The 5,649-nt window shown below is 40.8% G+C and overlaps 1 protein-coding gene and 1 pseudogene across 1 annotated transcript in view; both read right to left on the bottom strand.

Annotated features, from left to right (window-relative positions):
- LANCL2 (LanC lantibiotic synthetase component C-like 2 (bacterial)) overlaps nt 1-5,649 on the bottom strand; it is a 155,469-nt gene that overhangs the window by 23,386 nt on the left and 126,434 nt on the right. The window lies entirely within an intron of this gene.
- The window catches only part of LOC102861280, a 6,538-nt pseudogene continuing 3,997 nt past the window's right edge, over nt 3,109-5,649 (bottom strand).

Genomic DNA, 5,649 nt, shown 5'->3' with positions numbered 1-5,649 from the left:
CATGTTATTTCTCTTGATGGTGTCCCAGATTATTCTTAGATTTTCTTCTTTTTCCTTCCTTTTTGATTTTGCTTTCTGCTCTAGCAGATCAACAGTGACATTTCTATCTTCTATTTCACTGGTTCTGTGTTCTATCTCTTCAATTCTGTTTATGTGTCCCTCCATCATGTTGACAGCATATGAAACATTGGACCTCATATTTTTGATCATGCTTTGTTTTTCCAGTGCCTCTAGTGCTTTGTTTGTTTTATCTGCATTGTTCTGGATTCTTTTTTTTAGCTCCTCCTGGTTTTTGCTTGTAGCATCCTGTAGTTCTTCAAGTTTGTCTTTCATCCATTGAAAATATTGAATCATTGTTCTTTTAAATTCTGTGTCAGAAAGTTCCATCATATTTTCTGGTTTTAGGAAATCCATTGCCACTGTGTCATCCTTTGGTGGTAATATCTTGTTTTGAATTTGTGTAGTGTGTAGAGTAGCTTGTTTTCTTCAAGACATTGTTTTAAACTTGATCTGAAGGCAATTTCTCTGAATTTCTGACTCACGGAAAAGGTCAGTTCAGAGCCTGTGAGAGCAGTCTTTTGTAGGTAAGTCAGATCCAGGTGCTCTGGATTAAAGGCAGGTTGATTGACTGACTGGTCATGGAGTTACAGGAGTAGAGCCAAATGGGGTGGGGAAGGCAGGGAGGTAAAATAGTCACCAGGGTGAGTCAACCAGTTGAGGGACCTCACTCAGACCTTAGCTGCCCAGGTGTGCTCACGATTGAGGACCCTGATCGAGTTTGTGCTGTCTCCCAGTCACTACCCAGTGCCCTCGCCCAGTGGCCCCTGCCTAGGAGGACCAGTCAAATTTCCGTAAAGCAGTACAGGTTTAAGATCCTGTGGTTCCTAAAACTATTTGTATCAATAAAATTTCTTTTTTTAATTCCTACTGTCCACGTCAAACAACCAACCCACTGGGTCTTAGTGGGACTTAAGAAGATTCAGACAATTTCCCCACTAAGCTTTTCCCTTTCAAATGGGTCCAGCAGCTTCTGGCTTTTGCTAATCTGGAGTGTGCACGGAAATGTGGACCAGAGTGCAACCCAGGCTGTTTTCATACAGTTCCAACTCTAATCCATCAAAAGTTCTTATTCAAATTCCTACTGTCTCCATCATACAACAAACCCATAGAGCCTTAGTGGGGCTTTAGAGAATTCAGCCACTTTCCCCCCAAAGGTTATCCCTTTCAAATGGGTCCCTCAGAAGCTCAGTTTGCAGATTCTGGCTTTTGCCAATCCACAGTGCGGACCGAAATGTGATCCGGATTGCAACTGAGGCTATTAGCGCGTTCTGAGTCTACTCCAGCAGAAGTTCTGATTCAAATTTCTACTGTCCATGTCACGCAACAGACCCACTGGGTCTTAGTGGAGCTTAAGCGAATTAAGCCAATTTCCCCACTAAGTTTTCTCCTTTCAAATGGGTCTCTTAGAAACTCATCTAGTGGCTTCCGGTTTTTGCTGAGTCCATGCGGCTTTGTTCCCACAGTTCCAATACTAAAAGTTTCGACAAAAGTTATGATTCAATTCCTACTGTCCATGCCACACCTCAGACCCTCCAGGTTTTAGTGGGCTTAAGATAATTCAGCCGATTTCCCCAAGAACCTTTTTCCTTTCAGGTGAGTCTCAATGCAGCTCAGCTCAGCTAGTGGGTTCCAGCTTTTGCTGGGTCTGCAATGGGACCGTGGTGGGGCAGGCAGGCAGGGCTCCAGTTTTTAAAGCTTCTAAAACAATGTGTTAGAAAAAGTTCTGATTCAAAATTCTACTGTTCACGTCACACTGTGATGGTCAGTCTCTGTGGAGTGTAAAGTACTCTCTGGTATCCCATCTTTACAGAGCTTGCTATCGCTCTGGCTCTTCACACTGTGCTCTCCACCTCCGCCATCTTCCCATAGGCTAAAACTTTTAACCTCCACCTGCCAAGTTCCTCTTTCCCCTTATGGCAGTTTGAGAAACAAAGACATACTGAAGAGCCTAGTCCCAACAAATAAAGAGTCTGAAAGAAAAGGACTTAGGGAGTAATCTGCATATCTTGAGGGAGAGCCCCTGAGGAAGGTTAGGAAAGCACACAAAAGAGGAAATAACTACTTTCCTAGGGTTGAGAAAGAAGAGAGTGCACAGCTGGCTGCATACCACAATAATTTAAGTCAAAGTATTAAAAAGCCCTCCTAGATTGAATAGAATAGTCCAGGACTGGAAAAATGGGGGTGAGACATGTGAGGGAGAAGGAGGAGGAAGAAGGGTACCCTCGAGAGGCACCAACTACCATCAAATTCTCCCTGAGCACCTTGGGGAACAAAGGTTATGTTCTCTGGGCATTGGCATCAGAAAAAAAGCCTGCTGTGTTAGTAACCAGGGTTATCAAAGACAGAATCAGTAGCTTCTAAACTCTGAAAAAGTTTCAGATAGGCATAATGGACCTGAGGTACATGGTGTCCAGGTTCATGAAAAGCTCTCATTTCTACATACCTTTGCTCAGCTGCTGAGCAGGCTCTCATGAATGCATAATCTCCACCAAAATCTCCTCCACCTCATCATCAGTCCTTTGTCTGGAGTTGTGCCAGCAATGGGTGTGATGGGCAGAGGATGGAGTGGGCAACTTTGTCTACTGCCTAGGTAGGCACTGAGGTCTAATCCCACATCTATCTTCTAATAAACCAGTTCCTCAAGGGAACTCGGCCTAGGAGAACAAGGTGGACTGTGCCTTCTCCTCTGGTTCATATATTCATACTCCTCATCTTCATCTTCTGTATCCAGGACAGAGCTGAGAGTCACTAAAGAAAGACTACCTTCCAGGGAAGAGGGTGTGCCTTTAAGGGGGGTATGTGGCATGAGATAACCATTGACATCTTCTTCCTCTAGTCCTGGTGAGAAGACTGGGATGACAGGATTAAGCAGGTCATGAGCTCCAGTTCTGGCTTCTACATACTGCCTTCTCCTGGTGTTTGGTCTCTGAGCCGATCACCTGGCTCTCTGAGGACTCTGATGTTAAGTGTCACTAAGGCACTGGATGCATGGAGGGGCACCATTCACTACTGCCACAAACTGCATACTCCTGGCAAGTTTCTCCACAATTACCCTGATGCATAGGAACATATCCATATGATGGGCTTAGAAGACTCTGGCTCCCATGTGGTAGAAAAGTGTTCCAATGGTAGGCTGAAGGTAGAGTCCAGTGTGGTTACCAGGTTGTCCTCCAAGTCCAGATTCAGGTCTAGCTCTGGCTCCAGCTCTACCTCCTCCAGTTCCTTGTTTCTCAGAGTAAGAGGTTCTGCCACAGAGGGAACTCCAGACCCACTCTCTTTCTATTGGAGCATATATGGTTAATGTCCTGGCCAAGGAACCTTTTCACTAAATTTCCTTGACATGTCCTACTATGACTGAGTTGTGTGTGTGTTTTTTTTTTTACTTTACCTCTCTTTTCTCTTTTTTTAAAATGTGTTTCCTTCATGTTCATCATATTTAATAGAATCTTTCATTTACACTGTGTTTCATACAATCATTCATATACATTTTACACAATTATTGTTGTATTTATACCATTTTACTTATGGTTTCTTCAATTCTTCAGTTCATGTTAACTCCATGTCAATATATTTTCTCTGCCTCCATGTCTCTAGGATATTCACTGAGTCTGCAATCTGGCCTGCTTTTTTAGAAGGCTTATTTATATTTTCATAATGTTTGAAACTGCCTCTTATGTTCTAGAAATTATGTGAAGTTCCTTCTGAAACTTCAGGCAGTTTCTGTTGTGTCTGTGGAGGTTGTTGTTAGTTCCTTATGTTGATGCTATTGATTTGTGGTTTTTAAATGCTGCCTTCAATTAAGTTTCCCAGCAGCAGTCTTCTTTGTTGGTCATGCTCTATTCCCTGTTTCTTGTGGTAAACTTCTCATCAGGATGTACTTTAAGAGAGAGGGAGTGAGGCCTAAGAGAGAGGGAGTATGGGCCTGTTTCTCTTTCTTGTCCTATAGTTTGATTGGGGTGGGATGGCAGCATCCCCCAGGTGTTGGCAAAGTCCCAGAAGTGCTGTCAGGAATATACTGCTCAGGGAAAAGGTCCAGAAATGTGGCAAGGTCCAAACAGTGTAGCTCCCATGTTTCAGTAGTGCTAATGGCCATGTACCTTTCCCCTCTCCTGGGGATGACTGAGGGGTAGCTATTCTTGTCTGAACAGACAAAAGCACAGGGTAGTGATAAGTTCCTTGCAGTGCAGAAACCAGTTCTGGGTAGCTGTTAACATCCTATTATCTGTGTCTCCTCTCCTGAATTATCTAGTTAAGAGGGGAGCTATTCCTGGATGAACAGACAAAGGCTGAGACAAGTTCTCAACACTACAGTTCTCAGTTCTGGCTAGTTGCTAATGTCCAAGCCACAAACCTGTGGCCAATGGACATATTATTTTTACAAATAAGGATACATACCCAATTTTCTCCAGAAAATTTTATTCTATATCACCATTTTTAGTGACATCCCATATGCCACTACATTCCTCATTTATTTAAAAAAGGTAAATAAATACTGTTTGCTGCTAAGACAAAGAATGACTAAATTATATAATCTTTTGAAACATCAAAAGTTTTGGGGAATAACTCAAGTTTGTAAATAATTTTTACTCAGAATTTGGAATGCATTTAACCCTAAATCTTTAATCAATCTGTTAAAAAATGCAATGCCATTTTGATTCCTTACCTTTATATATGAACTATTTTTTTCTCTCTAAAGTTTTTTTAATATAAAACTATTTATTGACGACTGTTCACCAGTTATTTACAATAAAGTAAACAATATACAACTGGATTAAAATTCTGATTACTACAAAGTTGTTTTTCCTGGCTTCAGGGGAACCAGTAACCCAAATACTGAGAAAATTCAACCTATATGTTAATCAATGGATTGGGGTAAAGAAAATCAGGAGGGCCTATAGTTGAGATTATGAAGTTGTTCACCCATATTGCCAGCAAACTACAACATTTCTAATCTTATTAGGTTTTTATCAGTCCAGTCATAGACATTCCATGAGTTCAGACCTTTTAGTCAAAACTGCACAAGTTTTCAACTTTCCATAAAAGGAACGGCTCTCTAAAAGAAACAAATGCCCATTTAACTAAGCTTTGCTCAGCTTGTTAAAACACACCAGTATTTATCTAAGTTTTCCTCTCTGGGTATGGTTTTTAGCAGTGATCAAGATATTTCTACCTGGAAATTTTGCAAATAAAGTATTTTGTTTATATGACTATATAGACAGGGATTTTGATACAGATGCTTTAAACAGTCCAACTTATTAGCAGATCATTTATTTGATTTTAAAATAAATGGTTCTAAAATTTTTCTCATTTAACTTGATCTATATTTTTAGTCCATCAGAGTGACTATAACCCTGAAATTACTCATGTCATTTTTGTTTAGAATAGTTTTGATGAAAAGAAAAAGAAAATAAAATTTACAAAAGACATTCAGATGGCCAACAAGCACATGAAGAAATGTTGAAAATCCCTAGCCCTGAGAGAAATACAAATCAAGACAACCATGAGATATCATCTCACGCCAGTAAGACTAGCAAAATTTAACAGAACAGCAAGCAACAAATGCTGGTGAGGTTGTGGAGAGACTGGAAC

Source organism: Elephantulus edwardii, unplaced genomic scaffold, assembly GCF_000299155.1.
Source record: "Elephantulus edwardii isolate Elephantulus edwardi_28Jun2011 unplaced genomic scaffold, EleEdw1.0 scaffold00234, whole genome shotgun sequence".
Classification (NCBI taxonomy): domain Eukaryota; kingdom Metazoa; phylum Chordata; class Mammalia; order Macroscelidea; family Macroscelididae; genus Elephantulus; species Elephantulus edwardii.
This window is presented reverse-complemented; position numbering and strand designations above follow the sequence as displayed.